Source organism: Scyliorhinus torazame, chromosome 21 (assembly GCF_047496885.1).
Source record: "Scyliorhinus torazame isolate Kashiwa2021f chromosome 21, sScyTor2.1, whole genome shotgun sequence".
NCBI classification, from domain to species: Eukaryota; Metazoa; Chordata; class Chondrichthyes; order Carcharhiniformes; family Scyliorhinidae; genus Scyliorhinus; species Scyliorhinus torazame.
In genome coordinates, this window is record NC_092727.1 from 38,793,818 (window position 1) to 38,816,630 (window position 22,813).

Here is a 22,813-nt window from a genome sequence, read left to right on the forward strand (position 1 = left end):
TTTTAGTGTAAACATGTTATTACAGCATTGAGCATCCTTACTATTGGATAAGTAACTTATCTGCAGCAGATTTGATCTTCTATGCTCATATACAGCTGTTCCGTCATCATTAATGTATGTGCGCAATGTTTTGATGATCTCTGCACACCAAATTACAGGATTTACCAACAGGATTTACCAACAACTTGAATTTGAGTTGGTTCAGAATGATAGCTGGATATTGCACTGGTAACGATGCCCTAATCGTCAGCATTCAGCATTGTTACTCCAATGAAACTGACAGCAACATTGCACAAGCAATGAATACAGCAGAAATCCAGAAGCTGCTGTCAATGATTCCATGTTTCTCCAGAGGATGCACTGCTATGGTCCCCCAGACTGTAATCTCTGAGAAATCTATGAACTGACAAGAACTTTCACTCATATTCTGTGAGTCTTGCTTTAGAGACACTTGAAACAGTTGTAAATTGTTGTTGGGGGCCAATCCTAACCAGCCCCAGGGCATTGCAGCAAGAATTACTCAGTGCTGCGTCCTCAGCCCAACGACACTCAGCCGATTCAACAATATTATTCTCTCCATCAAAAAGCCACAGTGGGGAGGTTTTCTGATGATTGCATAGTGTTACTTCCCAGATAGTGGCCAGAATTCTCCAGCCGATTGTCTTTTCCTGCGGGCAGTGTACACCCACCAATGGATTACCTGGTGGTGTGGGGTGGCTTCAATGATAAGCGGTGGGAATACAGAATCCTGCCACCAGCGAACAGCGATCTAATGAGAAACACGAGGCTGGCAGACCAGAGAATCCTACCCAGCGTTACTTCCTCAGATTTTGAAGCAATTTGTGTCCATGTGCAGCAAAACTTGGACAATATCCAGGCTTGGGCTGTTAACTGACAAGTAATATTTAAATAACACCAAGTGCCAAGCAAGGATCTAATAACTTCCTCTGCATATTCAATGGCATGACCATCATCAAATATAGATTTTACAATGATAATAATCTTTATTGTCACAAATAGGCTTACAATAACACTGCAATGAAGTTACTGTGAAAAGCCCCTAGTCGCCATGAGGATTACCATTAACCCGAAACTTAACGTAAGCCATATAATTATGATTTTTATTCATTCATGGGATGTGGGTATTGTAAGTGTCCTTCCTGTCTATTTCCTTTGTTCCCATTTATTATATTTTGTTTCATTGTTTTAGTCCATGGATCAATAATTAGTCCGTTTAAGTAGAGAGAAGAAGGCAGAAGACTCAAAGTTTAAAACAGCCTGCTTGCCAGGATATAGTATTTTCAGGTTTGGTGTTTGAACGAAGGAGAAGCCAGACTCTTCGGCAGCAACGTAATAGAATGAGCAGTTGGAAGAAGCTGCAGGAAAGAATGGCGCCTTATAAAGGACATTCGAGGTGCATATCAGAGGAGAGATAAAAGCAGCTGTTTTGAGAATCAAGGCAGCTCCAACAAAACTATCTTCTAATGTAAAAATACCGAGTGGTTTCATCCATGCTCAACACTGAAGGTGAGTCTTTGCAGCCCAAGGGCATCGCTGCAGGAGTTACTCAGGGTATGCTCATACACCATGCTGAGCTACATTTGCAACTCCTCCAACAATAAACGTGACCCTGCCAACCTATATCAAGACCTGGATATCCTTCAGGTTGGAACTGACAAGTAGCAAGTAATATTTCTGCCACATTACTGGCAGCAATGACTATCTGTAATAAATAAAAGCCAAGACATCGCCCCTTGAGCATCAATGGTAACACAGTTGCCAAGTTTCTGACCTTTAGCAGCTTCGGGGCCAGTCATACCGTACTGGTCCAAACTGGTCGTGTATACCTTACAATGGAAGGCCAGTTTGGACCAGTACTCTTATTTTTTTTAATTGGGAAACAAGAAGATTCAAGTCAGGAATGCAATGAAATATTCAACACTCATAACTGCAGCTGAAATAACATTCAAGGCCAGTACTATCCAGGACAGGAATTTTCTTGATCAGTGCTCCTTGAACTAAACTCAATATAAACCCCTCTCACAACTGCACAGAGTACACTGAAACAATTCTCCAAAGTTAGGTTGGCAGCAAATCTCTCCCCAAGGTGACAATCACCAATAAATACAATGTCACATGACTCCTATCATCTCCAGGTCATCATTCTGACTTGGACAGATATCATCACACTTTTATTATTGCATGCTCAATATCCTAACATTCCCAACCTAACAGCACTGCATGGTGTAGTGGTATTGTCACTGGTCTAGTCATCCAGAGATCCAGGGTACTGCTCAGTGGATCTGGGTTCACATCCCATGACAGGTGGTGACATTTGAATTCCATAAAAATCTGGAATAAATATTTTTAAGAATGATCATGAAACCATTGTTAATTGTCATAAAATCCCACCTGGTTCACTAAGGTCCTTTAGGGAAGGAAATCTGCCATCCTAGTGTCGCCTATATGTGAATCCAGATCTACAGAAATGTGGCTGACTCTTAAATATCCTTTGAAATGGCCTAGCAAGTCACTCAGTTGGGCAATAATACTGGCCCGGCTGGTGACACCACATCCCATAGAATCGTAGAATTCTTGCAGTGCAGAAGGAGGCCATTCAGCCCATCAATTCTGCACCAACCCTCCGAAAGAGTACACCACCCATGCCCCCCCCCCCACCCCCGTAACCCCACCTAACCATTGGGCACTAAGGGGAAATTTTATCATGGCCAATCCACCAAACCTGCACATCTTTGGACCGTGGCAGGAAACGGGAGCACCCGGAGGAAACTCAAGCAGAGACGGGGAGAATGTTCAACCTCCGCTCAGGCAGTCACTCAAGGTCAAAATCAAATGCGAGTCCATGGTGCGGTGAGGCAGCAGTGCTAACCACTGTGCCACCGTGCCACCCATCTCATGAATGAACAGAAAGAAAACTGCTGCAGGAGTTCAACAAGGCCATTGAAATCTTTTTTGCTGTGCATGGAGGCCTGTCGATTTGAATGTGCAGCACCTTTACATTCTTTTGCGCAGGTGCGATAACTTGGGGTGGGGGCAACTTGTGAGCAGCCCTCGCGGTACCTTCTGAATTGCTCTGTGGCCACACAACCGCGTGGCTTATAAGGAACACTGACCATGAGAGCAACCAGTGATGGGCAATAATTCAGATCTTTCCAGAAACATCAACATCTAGAGAACAAACTTTAAAATAATAAATGATGGCTTGAATTCTGTCAGTCAGTTTTAAATATTTTAGTGTTTGAAATGAACATGCATTTGAAGTTTAACTATAATTCTTACATGTGTGCAACACCTCTTAGGCATAAGGGGCTGATAAAAGTTCATGTTTGGCATACCATATATATCATAAAAATCATTATATTATTATAAAAATCAGGAATGGTTCTTTAATTGATTATGAATTTCCTGCAAAAGTGTTCCCACTCAACCGCCATACTAACACAAATAGACCTACTTTATCTTCATTACTTCATACAATGCAGACAAGGAAATTTGCATCCTTTCTTCATTAGGGACAAACTGTGAATAGGGAGTCAACTAACATAGATCATGATATAATTGGTAAGGAGGAATAAAGTGAAGGGTTCTATATCTGGAGATGGAATACTGAAGCTAATTATGGACTGCAATCCTATGCAACAGTTAAAGCAAAGCTCTTAATGTCCTTGATAAGAGAGTGCAGTCCAGCAGCCTAGAGTTTTCGACTGAGCACATTCACAGCTTGCGGTCAACAAATGAAAAATGAAATGAAAATCGCTTATTGTCACAAATAGGCTTCAAATGAAGTTACTGTGAAAAGCCCCTAGTCGCCACATTCCGGCGCCTGTTCAGGGAGGCTGGTACGGGGATTGAACTGCGCTGCTGGCCTGCCTTGGTCTGCTTTAAAAGCCAGCTATTTAGCCCTGTGCTAAACCAGCCCCAACAAGCAATGAATGGCACATGAAAACCCTTCTCAGTTCCAATAAATTGATTCTGCGCAGATATGTTTGTGGTGCAGCTCGGAAAATATCCTTTTGGGCTGCACTTAACAACATGAAGTGACAAATTAGATTATAGGCACATCTAAAGTTAGCTTCATTGGCTTTGAGCTCAAGGCTTTCATGGTGAAGACAAAAACGTGAACTCAAATCAGAGAAGCTACTTCCAAAACGGTAATCAGAACATTCTGCAGGAACATCTAATCAGGATTTTAAAGGGGGTCAAAGAAAATCACATGACTAAGTATCTTTGCTGTTAAATTTTTTTGCATCTGTATTTCTTCTGTGCTTTCAGGTGGTACAATGGCTAGCACTGCTGCCCGCCTCACAACGCCAGGAACCTGGGTTCGATGTTTGAGGTTTGTGAAGTTTGCACTTTCTCCCCCTGTCTGTGTGAGTTTCTTCTGGGTGCTCCGGTTTCTTCTCACAGTCCAAAAATGCGTAGGTTAGGTGGATTGGCCATGATACATTGCCCCTAAATGTCCCAAAGGTTAGCTGGGGTTATGGGGTTGGGGTGGGTGTGTGGGCCTAGATAGGGTGCTCTTTCAGGGGTTTGGTGCAGCCTTGATGGGCTGAATGTCTCCTTCTGCACTGTAGGGATTGTATGATTCTAAAAACTCTTTTTGGAAAAAAAAACATTGTTGATTGAGATACAATTGAGTTTTCTAATGGTGTCCTAAACTCGTAATTATCAACGCATAGCCCCTTAGAGTACAGGGATGTGGTCAAGGTTAGGTTATGGGGTTAGGGGGATAGGACGGGATGGCAGGGACATGGGTAGAGTGCTCTTTCGAAGAGGTGGTGCAGAATTGATGGGCCGAATGGCCTCCTTCTGCACTGTAGGGATTCCATGATTCTTCCAATTTTATTTTTTTTGTAATACTCATATAACTTCTTGTACAATAAAAATAAAGCCATCAAATATAAAACTTAAAACAAAACAAAATTCTCCTTGTTGATCAGCACGCAGACAGAATTTTAATGACATATCAATACATTCTAGGGGAGAAAAAATGAGCTGACACTCATTGATGCGACAGTACTTGCTGTAAGATGCCACATAACTTCAGGGCAAACGTCAGCTAATGAGTTTCTGTGCCTTCTCACCAATATCATGCTACTGCCTTCACTATGCTCAGCAGATAGCCTGCAGTGAGTTTAAGGCTACCATTTAATCTAGACTCAGGGCTCTGTCCACATTCATAAATCTCAACAATTGTTCAATGCTTCTGAGATTGTTCAAAATACCCAACTGAATTGCAGTCTTCGTTTCAACTCTCAAGGTAGCTTTTGTTCTCGATTAAACCCCTCCTTTCTCCATCCAAAACCCCCTCACACACATTGTCCATTTGCGATTTAATATTCATTGGAGGCTTGAGCAATATTTAACGACAGGCCATAATTATACTGGCGGCCGTGAACCATAATTGTTCCTAAACCAACTAGCTTCTCTTTCTATCACCGAGAAAACACATTACAAATTCAACGCATGCATTTTCTTATTCCAATATTAAAAATCTAGATTTTTTAAGGTGTCCGCTTGTGACATTCAATGAGCCACAGTAAATATCCTACAGGGACCTTCTTCAGATGTGGTCAAAAGGATAATCAGATGGTTAACGCCGAAAAATACTTTCAAAATCAAGCTGTTGATAAATAACGTTGCGTGGAAAAATATTACTGACTGAAATGAGGAGGAAAAACACACAATATTTTCCCCTTCACATGAAGGATCACAGTGAGAAGGTGTGGGTAATGTCAGCTCCTGTTTCTCATATATTCCCCCACCGCAGGTTCCACAAAAATCACAAAGTGCCATAAGTCTACATGACACGAGGCCCCAAGACTACTTTCCAACATAATTTATACTGATTTATCACACAAGTTCATAGTTAAGTTCATAGATTTGCTTTTCGGGAGTGATTGATAATCCTGGCACCAGGTTAGATAATGGCAATCATATTAGCAAGGAAGCAAAAGAAAGCAACAGAAAAACGTGCTCATAACGACCTTTATTGAATCAATCACCATCTGGCCCTCCCTCCATCCCTGCCTTTCCTGAGGTAAATCTAAAGGTCTACATGAATCTTGAAAATGACACAATGACTGAAGCTGTGCTGCATCTTTGGGTTTGATAACAAATCAGTTTTCTCAATGGCACCATTTTCTGTAACGCTGTCATTGCCAATCATCTCCTCACTTCTGTTATGGAAGTTATTCTGGCATTCCGGACACCATATCAAGTGCAATGCCTGAAGCAGATATTAATGTTTGAAGCATTTTTTTCTACATCATGTCAATAATGCCCTGGATTTAGCAGGAAGAATACTAGCAAGGCGGTCAGTGCTTACTATTGTAATGGAGCAAATCAGACTCTCGTGGTGTCTGCACATTTGCAGTAAAATGCAGACACCAGGAAGCTGCAGAGTTGTCCTTCTTCTCCAGAAATTTCACTTTAAAAGTACCTGAACAGGAGATTCGCCATTCACGTATGAGAGGATAGTGGCGTAGTGGTATTGTCACTGGACCAGTAAACTAGAGACCCAGAGTAAGGATCTGAGGACCCAGGTTCAAATCCCGCTACTGCAGATGGTGAAATATGAATTCAATAAAAATCTGGAATTAAAAGTCTAATGATGACCATGAAACTATTGTGCCAGTATGTTAGCATAGTGGTTAGCACTGTGGCTTCAGGGTCCCAGGTTCTATTCCTTGCTGGGTTACTGTCTGTGCGGAGTCTGCATGTTCTCCCCGTGTCTGTGTGGGTTTCCTCCAGGTGCTCTGGTTTCCTCCCACAGTCCAAAGGAGTGCAGGTTAGGTGGATTGGCCATGCTAAATTGCCTGTAGTGTCCAAAAAGGTTAGGAGGGGTTATGGGGTTGGGGGATGGGGTGGAAATGTGGGTTGGGACAGAATGAATGGCTTCCTTCTGCACTGTATGTTCTATACTCACCTAACATGCAGCTTGTCTCACTTTAATGTCCAAATTCCTGAGTTGCGTGGGACTCTCCCGCTGCAAACTCTGGGCCAACATTCATGAACAGTTTTATTTATGTAAATACAAAAATGAACATGGACCAAAGTGTACATTTGGTTCTGTGAACTGTGATTTTCAAAAACTTAATGATGTGTTAATTGTGCTGTTACTGGTATATATACTGCAGTGGCTGTAAACATGATTCGAAGCACAATACATGGACCATCCAAATCATGCTCTCCTAACTATAGGGGCAGCATGGTAGCACAAGTGGATTGCATTGTGGCTTCACAGCGCCAGGGTCCCAGGTTCGATTTCCCGCTGGGTCACTGTCTGTGCGGAGACTGCACATTCTCCCCATGTCTGCGTGGCTTTCCTCTGGGTGCTCCGGTTTCCTCCCACAGTTCAAAGACGTGCAGGTTAGGTGGATTGACCATGATAAATTAGTGACCAAAAAAAGGTTAGGAGAGGTTATTGAGTTACGGGGATAGGGTGGAAGTGAGGGCTGAAGTGGGTCGGTGCAGACTCGATGGGCCGAATGGCCTCCTTCTGCACTGTATGTTCCATGTTCTATGCTCCTATGCTGCATCTGGCTTGTCTAACAACATTGCTGTGCCTGCTTTGATGGTAATGGAAAATTATTCAAAAAAATCTCCAATACCCAAGTTTTCAAAATAACAAAGAAATGCATTAGCAAGATTTTGGTCTTCTAATTGTGCATATAAGTTACCCCCTGCTCCCGTTCATGCTAAAAGCCTGAAGGCAGAATGCAAAAATGTAACCCTTCACTACCAAAATAAATGTGATTGTTTGACTTGCCTCACTTCATCCATTGGCATCCTGCTCCCTCACAATATAACACTAGACTTCCCTCAGCTTTGTCTCAATGGCTGTATCATAAATGGAGGTCTAGGAGTCAACCAGAGAGATGAGAATTCCTGTCCACGTCAATCACACAGCCAGGTCCTGGAGCAAAGAGATGTGTTTTAAGTTTTCTGATCCATCCTCTGCTTCTAATGTTGTCCACACCCTTCATTTGGGGAAGGAAATCAGAATCCCTGACCCCTCCCATCATCCTCACTCCACACACACTCTCCACACCAGGGGCGAGATTCTCCGACCCCCCCGCCGGGTCGGAGAATCGTCGGGGGCTGGCATGAATCCCGCCCCCCGCCGGTTGCCGAATTCTCCGGCAACGGATATTCGACGGGGGCGGGAATTGGGCTGCGCCGGTTGGCGGGCCCCCCCGGCGATTCTCAGGCCCGGATGGGCCGAAGTCCCGCTGCTGGAATGCCTGTCTCTTACCGGCGGGACAATGCGGTGCGGGCGGGCTCCAGGGTCCTGGGGGGGGGGGGGCGGTCTGCCCCTGGGGGAGCCCCACGGTGGCCTGGCCCGCGATCGGGGCCCACCGATTCGCGGGCGGGCCTGTGCCGTGGGGGCACTCTTTTCCTTCTGCCTTTGCCACGGTCTCCACCATGGCGGAGGCGGAAGAGACCCCTCCACTGCGCATGCGCAAGGATGCTGTGAGCGGCCGCTAACGCTCCCGAGCATGCGCCGCCCGGCAATGTCAGTTTCGCGCCAGCTGGCGGGGCACCAAATGCCTTTCCCGCCAGCTGGCAGGGCGGAAATCAGTCCGGCGCGGGCCTAGCCCCTCAAGGTTAGGGCTCGGCCCCTCAAGATGCGGAGGATTCCACACCTTTGGGGCGGCGCGTTGCCGGACTGATTTGCGCCATTTTTGGCGCATGTCCGCGGACATCGCGCCGATTACAGAGAATTTCGCCCCAGATCTGTGCAAAAGGGCAAACTAACACCAGGCCAATTTATTCTACCCTTTCCTCCCCCTGCCCTCACCCCCGTTCCCGTCCTCCCCCCCCCCCCCCCCCCCCCCCCCCTCCCCCCGCCCCCCTGCAGATTAACAATTTACTTCAGCAAAAGCAGTGCAGGTATATATTCTCAGGAAACACAGATTAAAAATTGATAGGGTAAACAGCATAAATTGATGATAATTAAGAATTACATTCATCAAAGACAGGTGCAATCTGATCAATTAGCTGCTGCAATTGCTTCTGACGTTGCTTTCATCAGTAATAGGATGGCAAATCATCCCAGATCAGGCCTTTCATGTCCAACTTTCACATAATTTCAGTGCATTCATGTTTAACTAACTTGCATGTCAGTTGCCGATCAAGGCACTGCACTACAAATTGCTCTAATGCACATTTGAAAGCCCTTTTTGTAAGGTATAGTACGCTAAGAGGGCACAGAGTGGAAACAACGCTTCATAAAAGTCAAGAAACTATGAGAGAAAAGCAAAAAGACTTGATGAATGTAATCTTCTATTTTGAAGGAGAAAATTCTGTACATTACCATAAACTTGCTCTTTGATTTCTTATTTACTCAGACCAATAAATCAAGTTGATAGTTTATAGCTTAAGCCATGGATACAGTCCTTATCCTGATATATTTGCTGAAAATGTTTAAATGTTTAACCGTGAAAAGTTTCTGTTCGATCTTAGACACTGAAATATTTGAGGGGGGAGAGTGGGGGTGGGGGGGGGGGAAGGTTTGGATATGCACATACTACTGGTGAGTTGGTACAATTGTGATTAATGATAATAAGAAATATTTGTATAAAATAGAAATGAGAATTGATGCAAAGGCTGAAAAATTCAAGCAGATTGAACAAAGACAAATATTAACTGTAATGGCACAAAATTTTCATTTAAAGAAACAATCATTGTTATTTATGTACACCCTTGTAACTCCTGGTGAGGGCAGATGGGTGATAAAATGTGGGGATTAAGAAGTTGCTGATGAGATGTACCACTCCGCCTTTAGCTTTGCGGCATCTCGCTGTCACGAATCAAATGCACTGACAAATGAAATTCCTGCTCTTACACAGCAGGTACAGAGGAAAGTCAACCCATTTCAAGTCCTAATGCTCTTTTAATGGTTCGATAGATATTAATGATTGCCCTTCTGTCACTAAATAATAGCTTTTACAAGTGTGGAGCCACTTTCCTTCAGCTTTTTATTGTTGAGACATTGAATGATTTTTCACTTTCTCATTTTTTTCACTCTCTGAATCCAATCTTTCTTTCTCTTTATATATCGTGCTGTGCCTAATTCTGATTTTACACTGAAGCGCCCATTCCATACTTTGCACTGGTCATTTCATAATCTTCCAATCTGATTGATTGAGGACATACACAGTCGCTTGCCCCTGTTTACTCATACCTCTTAAGACAATGGCACACCATTTCCATCTCTCCCTTGTGGGGGTAGAAATTTGTCTCAGGACATGGCCTAAAACAGATGGTATCAGATTGGCTGCTTGGTCTATGCAGCACCTGATATTCAGTTCCATTGCAGTCAATGGAATTAAATATCAGGAACTGTGTATAATGATCCCATAAAACCCAAGACATTTTTCTAATGCCCAATAACGCCCAGAGCAAAATAGTGTCAACATTATACAGGGAAGGACACGTCCCACCAACAGAGGGTGCCATTTATTTCCCTGCCACAGCAAACTTTGACCTCTTGCCTTTACTAATGGATGTTTATACAGTGCTCACAATATAATCAGTAAGAAGTCTTACGACACCAGGTTAAAGTCCAACAGATTTGTTTCAAATCACTAGCTTTCGGAACGCTCCTTCCTTAGGTGAATCGCAATATAAGCAGGGCAAGCCTACACTTCAGTTTAAATAACTGCTTTTGAGATGGAATTATATTTATGCTCCGCAGCAGAATCAAAGAATCACCGACATTTTGAACGTATCTGTATCCAGAATGCAGGCTGATGGACAGGTCTAATGGCATGTGTTATTTTCCAGAATAGCTCGTGGTGTAGCTGCACCAATCAATAACTTGATTTTTTAGATTTCAGCTTTTGTTTTATTCAACCACACAGCCCCTCCAATGAAACCTGGCCCTGAAAAAAGGATCAGAGTTTGTTCCCGAGGCAGATGGTCGAAGCAACAGGACTCCGGCTACTCGGCTGAACAAATACTTTAATATCCATGTGTACACAACACACTTTGCTCAATTCTTGGAGTTATTCCATTTTTAAATTTTAAATTTAAACTCATTGAATGGCACAGCATCAAATCACGCAGACCATCCCGAAGGGAGTTAACCAATTGCAGCAGCAGCTTGCCACCACAAGTGGCCTCAGGATTCCAAGGAAAATAGAATACCAACAACATCTCCGCCTCTCGATCATGAGGAATCTGTTGAAAGTGCACCGGATGTGGGGCTATGTAGGTGCCTCATGCACTGGTCATCTGGAGCCAGCAAAGGTGGGGACAGAATGTGCCTCAGATGTAATGTCTTCTGTTTTCCAACCATCAATTGATGTACACTGCCATAAACTAGTCCTGGTATCTATGAACTATATCTCATGCAAGTTATCACCTTTAACAAAATCAAAAGTGAACATTAAAAAAAGAAACTACTCGTCTAATTCAAATTATTTGAAAGCTCATTTCTAGTGGACAAAAGTCCCAGTTTACTGTGTTAATTGCATTACTTAATTCAAATAATTGGCTATTTTAATACTTCTAGTACAAAGGGCAGCTTTAAAAGTTGAGGCAGACAATGGCTGAATGTTTGGACCCCGTGAGATGAGGAATGGAAACAGTCAAGGCCTGAAAATTACACAACTGACCAGAATACCAATTTCCCAACCATGTTTCCAGCATTAACCTTGAGGAAATTAACCTGTTTTCCCCTCTCCCTCCAGTCATGTCAGGAAGCTGGAAGCCAACTGGTAAACCGGACTCTGTTAACAGGCCTCCTTGTGATCCTAATTGTCTGCCCAACTTGTGGTAGTGGGGACCTTGCAGCAACCAATTCTGATTGAGACCCAGCAAGGTTGCCACCACCACAAGGCGGGCAGATAATAACTTAACTGAGTGGGATATTCCAGTTGGTTTCAAGTTTCCTGACATATCAAGAGGGAGTGAGGAACAGGTTAACTTCCTCAAGGCATGCACTCAGTGGCAGGATGTGATCCCAGACCTCCAGGCAGGCCAAGAGGCCTTTCTTAATAATAATAATAATAATCTTTATTGTCACATGTAGGCTTACATTAACACTGCAATGGAGTTGTGAAAAGCCCCTAGTCACACCATTCCAGCACCTGCTGGTTCACAGAGGGAGAATTCAGAATGTCCAAATTACCTGACAGCACGTCTTTCGGGACTTGGTAACCGGAGCACCCGGACGGAACCCACGCAGACATGATGAGAATGTGCAGACTCCACACAGACAGTTGCCTGCTTGGATGGGGCTGTAGCAAAAGACCACCCTGTAAAGGGGCTCCCCACACCCTCCCGCCCTTTCCCCCACAGTGGTGGCCTGGCTATCTGCTGTATTTTTATTTAAATTTCATAAAAAGTCACTCACTTGTCATCTTATTATTGTACCACTCTCTCAGATGCTTTTACACTAGCTGGGCGCTCTCAAATTGGAAGGCCTCTGATACACCCTTTGAGAATCCACTGCCATACTTAATTGGCCAGCGAACCTGTCTTCATGCCAATTAAGAGGGTCCACCCAAGTTAAATTCTACATCAGTGACATTTCCCTCTCCAGAGGTGGATGTGAGACCCGGAAACAGTCCGAGCTCCTGTTTCCCAGCCTAGAGGTCAATAATCAAGCCCTAAACCTCCTCCCACTGGAAACTGAAGAATGCCCATCGCACCACATTAAACTTGACACAAATGCAAAGAGCACAGAAGAGAATTCACTCCGGATAATTTGTCAGCCTTTATTGATTTTATTAATTCCAATATCTCAGCGGCTTGAAGTGGCACTGAGTAACTGGGCCTGTTCAGAGACCATTCACCTGCCTTTCATACTGGGTTTGCAGATACGCAGGAAAAGGAATAACGTACTTTTCAGAAGGTCTTGGGTGAAGCACATTGTAGCAGCAAGTGGAATGCTGAAGCATGCATGCACGAATCTCCATGCCACCTAATTCCTAATCAAACAAAAGTGCAACTAGCGATACAGTCCTTCCAAAGACAGTGAGAAGTAAATAGGTTGAATATTCACCGAATACATCCTGAGACTTCACTGAGACCAGTACAGATAGAAATGTAGGGGACATTACTTGAGCCTCAGGAGACACAAAATAGAGGGAAAGTGACACATATTGGGAGCATGTCATTCTAAACATTAGCTTAATGCACCAAACTATTTCATGATCTTAAATCATATGAGAGTCGACATAAATACACAATACTCTGTGTCTTTAAATCGAGTGTAAAGCCAAGTAGAGATCTGTCTGCAAATATGACACTGGGCCATGTAAGGAGTTAAGTTATCTGATTCGGTGTCATAATTGTTTGAAACATTCCTGTTAAGTTCCTTGAGACATTTTGTTACACTAAAGGTGCTCTAAAAATATTAGCAGTTGTTGCTGAGTTCCAAGAGAATTGAAAAAAAAACAGTGAATCATTCGCCATCAATCGTGTCACTCGCAATTGCAGGTCCTGTTATTTCAGAAGAATGTGATCATGATCAAAGCGCTTCTTGAATACAATGCTTTGACTGTTAATGTAGTGTGTATGTGCAATTCAGACCATCTTTCTGTGTTAAGTGTCAAACAGAAAGTATCAGCTTGGAACAGCAATTTATCATGGTGACAAACGTTCAAAGCAGTAGACACATCTGACTGCCTTGCCCTTTAGTAGCAATAGTCTTAGGGGGACGGATGGTCTGTCAGCACAGGGAACAAGAATGCAGGAAATAGAGCACTTACAAGTTCAAAATAAAAATGGATAAAAACATCCTGGAAGACTGAGAAAAAAGAATGGGTGACGAAAGCAGCTTCACAGTACGTAACTGCTTCTCCAGCCAAGCCTGTTGAATCATGATGCACTCACTGCAACTCAATCCAAATGATACGAAGCATGCCCACAAGTTTTAAAGGTCAAAAACTACAGCGTTTTGTTAAAGAAATCTTTGTTATCTTTTGCAAAATATTTTCAAATTTTACCCAAAGTAGATGTCCAGTCCAATAGCAATCACAGCCCATGGGCTACGAAGTTGCAAGCTCATTTCCAAGTCAGGCCTAAGACAGTGTATCTCACCACATTAGAAGTGAAAAGTTGGATTCTTTGGGCCAGAGACGGGAATTCTCGTTTCCAATCAATCCTCCTTGTGGGGAAGTGAACAAGCATGTGGAAGTCAGGTGCAGTGTTGTCCATAGGCACTTAATACAGTTCACAAGCGAAAATAAACATTTAGGCACAATACTGATGGGCAATGGAACTAGATACAAAAAAGGCACTGGCTAAAAAAAACGTGCAATCATGTGGCACCTTTAATGTTAAAACTCACCCCACTAAGATGCTGCACAGAAATGTAATCTGACAAAAACTGAAACCCTTTCAAAGGAGGATAAATTATGAAAAGTGACCAGAAGGTTCACTGAAGAGGTTGCTTTTAAGGAACATTTTAATGGAGGTGAGAGATGAAGAGGTACAGGGAGGGAATTTCAGTGCTTAGTCCCCAGGTGCAATGAGAGGGCAAAGGAATTGGAAGGGTGCATGGGTGACTAGAGTTGGAGGAATGCACAGTGCTCAGACAATTGGAAGGTTGGAGGAGGTTTGAACACCAGGCTGAAAATTTCAAGATTGAGCTGTTACTGGACAAGATGGCAAACATTTTGCAAATGGTTCTCAGAGTAAACACGCAGACGTCATCCTATTTGAATGGAATTTAAACTCTCACCTGGTTATATTTCAGAGATACTGCGACCATTCACTGTTCAGTTACAACACAGAGAGGACAGATTTATAAACAGGATGGAATCAGATGCAAATAATGTTGTAACATGCCTTTAAGGGATAGCAGCATGACATCACCAGAAGGGAGGTATGCCGCGTAATCCAGTCTTAGTTTCACTCTTGCTTTTAAGCAGAGCACACATACACACACACACTGCACTGATGTCATCCATCTTTCTACCTATGTATAAATGTTCCCCGTGCCTAGTCTAAATAAATTAACCCACAATGGGAAGGATTCTCTGGCCCGCCACCCATGTGTTTCACGCCCAAACACTGGGCGGGATTCTCTGATCCTGCGTTTCTTGACGGCATCAATATGGCCTCAGGAGCAGCAATTCTGACCCCTACAGGGGGCCAGCACGGCACTGGAGTGACCAACGCAGTTCCAGCTGGCGATCCCCGATGTCAGATGGCGCCGGGGGTCTGTGCATGCGCAGTGAGACTGGCGCAATGCACGCATGTGCAGTGGCTCCCTTCTCTGCGCCGGCCCCGACGCAACATGGCGTAGGGCTACAGGGGCCGGCGCGGAACAAAAGAGGCCCCCAGCCTGAGAGGCCAGCCCGCTGATTGGTGAGCCCCGATCGCGGGCGAGGCAACAGCGGAGGCCCGCCCCCCCGGGGTCGGACCTCCCTCCCCCCCGGATGCATTCATGCCGAGGTCCCGCCGGGTAAGACCAGGTGTGAACGGCGCCAGCGGGACTCGGGCTTTTTGTATGGCCGCTCGGCTCATCCTGGGCCGAGAATCGGCAGGGGGGCGCGTAGAGCGGCCCCGGACTGGCACCGCGCTGACGCTCTCCGGAGAATCGGCGGATTGGCATCAGGGCGGCATTGCGCGATTTGCGCCCGTCCCGGCGATTCTCCGGCCCGGCCTGGGCTGACAGAATCCCACCCGCTGTTTGCTGGTGGCGGGATTCTATCTTGTCGCTGATTGTCAATGGGATTTCCCATTGTAACCACCCTGCGCCACCATGAAACCCGCTGGCGGGAATGCGCTGCCAACGAGAAAGTTGAATCGCAACGTTTCAAGAATTCTGGCCAACATGATCACACGATCCATTATGAGCAAATGCTGCCTGTTAGTCTAACATCTACTGTGGGGAAGAAATTGGATTTTTTAAGAAAGACAGAACAACTAAGCACTACAAGAAATTTGATGGATTTTTAACGGGTAGGACACACCGAATGAATGCTGCTGATTGTTTGACGAAGTGGGCAGCACGGCAGCACAGTGGTTAGCACACTTGCTTCACAGTCCCAGGGTCCCAGGTTCGATTCCCGGCTTGGGTCACTGTCTGTGCGGAGTCTGCACGTTCTCCACGTGTCTGCATGGGTTTCCTCCAGGTGCTCAGGTTTCCTCCCACAGTCCAAAGATGTCCAGGATAGGTGGATTGGCCATGATAAATTGTCCTTAGTGTCCAAAAAAGTGAGGTGAGGTGGGGTTACGGAGTTACGGGAATAGGGTGGAGGTGTGGACTTAAGTAGGATTCTCTTTCCAAGAGCCGGTGCAGACTCGATGGGCCGAATGGCCTCCTTCTGCACTGTAAATTCTATGATTCTAAGTAACAGCGAAAGCTCTGTTGGATTAGCTTCTAGGAACCGCTGGCGGGTTTGATAGTGGACCACGAGGGAAGAAGATGGAGGGAGACACAGAAATCATTTTCAAGCTGGCATGAATTTACAGCAGGATCTTCTGCTGGTTGGGACGCAAAACCCGCTGGAGGGTAACTTCATCATGTTAACGGGATGTAGATGAAAGTCCGACTTGCCACATTGGATTCTCCATGATGCAAGCAGGCAAAAAAAAACGGCACAAAACACGCTTGGAACAACGTGATGTGCAGATTTCGGGACTCACCTGAACAATGCCTGGGACTGCCTCCAGTGTTCAGGGTGGAGACCGCTGGAAACCTCGGACCTCGAACACTACAGCAGTGGGTCAAAAGGCATCTGTTTGCAGTTGTATTTAGGCCATCCTGGGTAAGGACAGCAGAATTTCTTCCCCAAAGGGGTATTTGCAGGTGGACTTTCCAGATTTGGTGTCCTGGTGAGGGGTACATCTTCCAGCCTCCGGATGTTCCTGGAGATCCATCTTCAATCAGTCCAAAGATTTGCAGGTTAGATGGTGTTATGGGAATAGCGCAGGGGAGTAGGCTAAGGTAGGGTGTTGTTTCAGAGGGTCGGTGCAGTCTCGATGGACCGAATGGCCTCCTTCTGCACTGTAGGGATTCAAATTTATGGTTCTGATCTCAGGAAGTCCATTTTCTGGTCTCAAGGGATCCTTTCTTCAATAGTGGGTCAGTGATATTGGATGACTTTTCAACACGGCGCCCAGATAGGACAGTTGACCACGTACCATCAGACCTACCCACCCCCCCATGGAATATGACAGAAAATACTCGGGGTACATAATTAATGAGATCGGCGCCAGAAAGATTTGGCATGTTCTTCTGCCAATCTTCGCAGGGGGAATCATTCCACATTCCCTTCCCCGCCATGGCACTTAGTCACAAAATTCTGCTCCACTTCTTCATGTGGAAGTGCGGGAAGAAATTCTCTGCCACTAAAAGCAGTAGATGATGATTCAATTAACAATTTTAAATTCAAGATGAATTATTTTTTGCCCGCTAACGGTATTAAGGGATAAGGAAACAAGACAGGTAGATAGATGGTGTTCGGATGTATGGAACAGGCTCACGGGACAGAATGACCTACTCCTACTCCTTTGCATCAATCTTCACTTTTAAACAACTAATATTTCTATAGAGTCAAATACGTCTTTTTTAAAAAGCTTAAGGAGCCCAACCAATCAATTCTGGTTAACATGAGCAGTCCAGAATGCATTTTCTGATGTAGTTATATGTTTTGTTGTTCGTTTAGCTCAATTGCTTGCACACTTGCTTGAGTCAAACAGTTGTGCAAAATCCTGGTCCAAGCCTTGTACATGAGATACCAGTCTACAGATGAGCCATTAAACCTTTGCTGTGTCTGCCTGATCTTGTCACTCATGTGGACTCTAAAAGATAGGGCGAATGAGCCAGAGACACATTTTCACATGTCACCAAAGCAACTGTGGAATTTTAAATCAATTAATCGAATAAAACTCTCCAAATCAAAGTAATGGTGATCGCAAAACTACTGGATTGTTTCAAAACCCATCCGGTTCACAAATGCCCCTTTGGGGAAGAAACTCTGCTGTCCTTACCCAGGCTGGCCTAGATATGACTCCAAACCTACAATAAAGTTGTACCGCCCTCTGAGATGGCTCAGCTAGCCACTTGGTTGTATTCAGGAAGGTGATTGGCGTCTACTTTATCAAGAGCGATTAGGGATGTGCAATGACCTTGTCATCAACACTCATATCCGGTGAATGAATTTTAACAAAAGCTCATGGAACTGTTCAAAGAGGACTCTGCACAGCTGTGGTACAATCTGGAATTGTCCAAGGATTGGAAAGCAGCTTTGGGAAAGACGCCAAGGGAAGTGGTTGGCAGCGAAACTCAGAACTCAGCAATGAAAACTGCACAAAAAAGACACAGCACTGCCAATTTTGTGGTCTCAAATCACTTTGATCTTGAGAGGATGTTCAATCCTTGAGATGTGCTTCAATGCATAGTCACTGACATATGATATTGCGTAGCATATTCATTTCTATCTCGCTGAACATTTTAACACCATTCCCATGGGGAAGGGGACCATAGATGCAATTAGTAAAGCATCTGCGCAAAGAGAGGACTTTGTAACTGTGGGAAGTAAGATGACATGCACAAGCTGTCACGATATCTTCCTTTTCTTCACCACTCTTACTTCATGAAGAATTGCAGATTCTATCCTTACTGTTCTCATCTGACGCACGGAATATTTTTAAATTGCCGGCTTCTGACAGTCAGTTGTGAAAGCTTTTGTTATGCACTAAATATGAAAATAATTTGGTCAAAAAGCTGTAGCACCTCCAGTAAGAAAGTGTGAAATAAAATAACATTAAAAAAATGACTGGGGGGTGAAGGGGGTGGCTTTTGGGCTTTTGCACCTGCATCCGCCGTCAGCGAGAATCGGGAAATGAGATTCTCGCTGGCGAGATCTTGGGCGTCATTCTCCGACCCCCCGCCGGGTCGGAGAATGGCCGTTGGCCACCGTGAATCCCGCCCCCGCCCCCGCTGAAGTCTCCGGTACTGGAGATTGGGCGGGGGTGGGAATCGGGCCGCGCCGGTTGGCGGGACCCCCCGCTCAATTCTCCGGCCCGAATGGGCCGAAGTCCCGCCCAGAAATTGCCTGTCCCGCCGGCGTAAATCAAAGCTGGTATTTACCGGCGGGACCAGGCGGCGTGGGCGGGCTCCGGTGTCCTGGGGGGGGCGCGGGGCGATCTGACCCTGGGGGGTGCCCCCACGGTGGCCTGGCCCGCGATCGGGGCCCACCGATCCGCAGGCGGGCCTGTGCCGTGGGGGCACTCTTTCCCTTCCGCCACGGTCTCCACCATGGCGGAGGAGGAAGTGACTCTCCCCACTGCGCATGCGCAGGAAACTGTCGGCGGCCGCTGACGCACCCGCGCATGCGCCGTGAAACTGTCTGCGGCCGCTGACGCTCCCGCGCAAGCGCCGCATTTCCGCGCCAGCTGGCGGGGCAACAAACGCCATTTCCGCCAGCTGGCGGGGCGGAAATCCCTCCGGCGTCGGCCTAGCCCCTCAATGTCCTCATTAAATATTCAAACCATGCTGGTGTGATGTCCAGAAAAAGAGGGAATCAGTGGAGGAGATTCCCTCCCAGGACACAAAATCAAGTACAGCTCCTGGGGGAGAGGGACATGCCCAGGCAGTTTCAACCTGGCATTTCTCTCTGCAACTGCCCACTGATACAGATTGGCATTGCCAGGTTGGTACTCTGCCAGGTGCCAGTGCTCATTGCGGGTCCTCTTGGAGGCCCATTGGGGCCGGGGTTTGCATTATGTTTGTGGGGGGGGGAGGAGGCCCCAAGGTTGATGTTTGTGGTGGGGGGGGGTGGGAAAGAGAACCCATAACGCTGATACTGGCATTGGGAGGGGGAGTCCCGATGCTTTCAGGGGAGGAACACCCTTTTCCCTGGGGGGGTGGGGGGGGGGGGGGGCACTGGGTGTGGAGCGGGGGGAGAGTTATTTTTGTGCTGGCCGGAGCGCTGTTTTTAAAGGGTGCCCCAATCTCGGTGTTGCCAGCCTCCCGGGCTCCATCAGGCCCCACCACACCACAGTGATGGCGTAAACCACGCCCCCTAAAATGTTCTTTCCAGAGAGAGCTGCACGCTGGGTTTCATACAGAGCCTGACGCTGTGAAAAAATCTAGATAAAATCCACCCATTGTGACTAATGAGGAACAGCATAAAGATTTAGCGTTGCATTTCAAGATAAAATTACTCCCATTGAACAGGATGGTAATGGTTCATTAATGACATGAGGACTTCCAATAAGTCACTGATTGGAGGTGAGAGAATTTGACTGGCATGGTAACTCCTTATTAAAATGGCAGAATTCTTGCCAATGGAATTAGAAATTATTTATCCCCCTGCATGCTGATTCCATCACTTCAGAGAGAAATAATGTTTGCTGCCAAATCGCCACAGAATTCTGGTGTGAAGTTTCAAATATATTCAGTAACCAAGACAGCACAAACAACTTTTCCATCCATGTATTTAAGTTATTGATTTAGTTTTTAGGACGGAAGTGTGCAAGAAGAATTATTGATCAAAACTAGTGTATAGTTGTAGCTGCGCTCCAGTATTTCAGCATCTGCCTTGGCACACAAAGTAGATTTAAAAGATAGAAGTTAAACAGTTAAAGGGCACTGAACCTCATCTGTTAGCTACTGAGCTAAGTACCGATATATACAATATTAGTGCTAATATCTGCTGCGCAAAAGCAATCCAGCTTTTAACAAACCGCCTAATTCCGTTTATTCAATTGGAACAATTATAAGTGGTGACAGTAGGATTTGCGGTTTAACAGTTACAAATTCTCATAAAATAGGAGTCCACATGCTCCGACTCATCTGTGCCATCATGGCAAAACATTGGTTTGTTTTGTATCTTCACACACACTTTTCCCCCCCTTCAGGGAAAAATGGGGAAGTGCTGCAAGGTTTAGGAGGCTGATTACCAATCTGGGCAGGTTAATGGCCTGGAAGCAGGCTTGGGTGCCAACACTCCAGGCAGGCCTACAGGCCCTCTCTGAGAGGGAAGGAGCTGCAACTGGAATGACGGAGGTTGAGGGGCGACCTGACAGAAGTTTACAAAATGATGAGTGGCATGGACAGAGTGCTTTTTCCCCAGAGTGGAAAAGTCAAACACTAGGTGTAGCACCATCGATCACACACGAGGCGCGACGTAAAGAACTTCAATCGAGGCTTTATTGAGCAGACTTGTTCAGACACGTTCCCAGCAGCTCAGTCACAGAATGCAGCTGCGGGGATTAAACCCAGGTTCTTATACCCCTCCTATCTGGGTGGAGCCCAGTAGGTGGAGGATCCAATCAGGATCCAGCATCTGTCCTCCAATAGCTCCTCGGCATTCCTGGTGTACCGTATTACCCCTAATACATACCACCACACTAGGAGACATATGTTTGCGGTGCGAGGGCCAAAGTTTATAGGAACTATGTGAGGCAAGTTTTTTTACACAGAAGGTAGTGAGTGCCTGGAACTCACTGCTGGGGGAGGTGGTGGAAGCAGGTACAATAGCGGTGTTTAAGAGGCACTTTAAAAATACATGAATGGGATGGAAATAGAGGGATACGGATCCCGGAAGTACTGAAGGTTTTAGCTTGGAGGGCCGAAGGGCCTGTTCCTGTGCTGTACTGTTCTCTGTTCAAAGCTGACCCTGTAGACGGACTCCGTCACCCTTTGCTCCCTACTCTCCAGTCCCTTCTCACCATGCCTGCCGGGCAGTGGGGTTGGCTACTTTTTTGCATTTTTTAATTAAAGTTTTGAAGAAGTGGCTATGGTAATCTTCGTGTTGAAGCACCTTCTCAGTTACTTACCTTTTACTGCAGCTGGGCGATCCTCTCCAGCTGGAAGGCCTGTCTGCCACCTTAGCCTCTCCGCCACCCATGGTTGCATCAGAAACCCATCTCCATGCCAATTAATAGATGCCCAGTCAAAATTCCAACCAGCGACCACTTTGGGACCCAAAAACAGCCCTGGCCCCTGTTTGCCACCTCAAGAAGAAAATTCATTCCCGTGTTTGTGGTATGCATCCTGTCGCACATGTGCACTTTTGAATGAGCATAAAAATTGATGACATCCTCTTCCATTTCTCAACCGGTGCCCAAACTACGGACTGCAGATTTGCCTGAAGGAGTGGTGATCAATTTTTCTTTGTGCAGCAGCAATTTTAGTTCATTCTGAAGCCCTGTTCGTAACGGCACTTTCACTTTCACTTTCTAGTGGGATCAGATGATAAGAGGAGCTTGGCTACTTCCACGCCTAAGCCACCAAGTACAGACCTCATGCTTGGAGTCTTATCAGATCACGGACAGATTGGTCAGTAAAAATCAAAAGGAAAAGAAGGAAGAATCAGTTTGTAGCAGGCATCATAAATAAGAAAAAGATACTTTGAGGATTCCACTTTGCACCACTTTAATCATCAACGATGCTGAAGAAAGATGGATTTCTTCCTCAAGCTGGTTTGATTCACACTTTGATGACGTTGAGCCTTATCTTTTTCTTTGATTGACTTGACAATCTGAGTGTGTTTTTCCCCTCATTACCAATATTTACTAAACATGCAGTTGATGTTTTTCTGACTTGCACTTCAAAGACAGAATCTCTGCCCATCTGTTGCATTGATGGATGTTGTAAAGCTGTGGCTATTTTTAAAATCATACACACCAAGATGCTCTGTTAACCCAGCTTAAAAAAACATTGCAAACTCAAAGAAGAACAAACATCTTTGTCAACAGTTACCCCATCAAATTGTACATGAATATAATGACTGAATTAATAATATATGGTTTTATATATAGTCCCGAAAGACGTGCTTGTGGGGTAAATTGGACATTCTGAATTCTCCCTCAATAA